Below are 305 nucleotides of genomic sequence, written 5' to 3'. Positions count from 1 at the left end.
GCCGCTCCGGCCCCTTCCTGCCGCCGCCCCGCCTCCGGCCCCGCCTGCTCCCTGAGCCGCCTGGGAGTCCCGGGCCCTTCGCTCCAGGAGGGATTTGGGAATCCTGGGTAGGCCTGGGCAAGCCCCCGGCCCCCTAAGGGATCGTCCCCAATCCGGAGGGGCCTACACCCTCCTTGAATCCTCCCAACCCTCCGGAGACCCAGGCTGGCCCCAATCTATCCCCAGCACTCTAACTTTCCAAAGTCATTACGCGGCAGTCGGGAGCCCATCTCTCCTGTGAGGAAACCGAGGCCAAGAGAAGCCGA

The sequence above is a fragment of the Balaenoptera acutorostrata genome, chromosome 15 (assembly GCF_949987535.1).
Source record: "Balaenoptera acutorostrata chromosome 15, mBalAcu1.1, whole genome shotgun sequence".
Classification (NCBI taxonomy): Eukaryota; Metazoa; Chordata; class Mammalia; order Artiodactyla; family Balaenopteridae; genus Balaenoptera; species Balaenoptera acutorostrata.
This window is presented reverse-complemented; position numbering follows the sequence as displayed.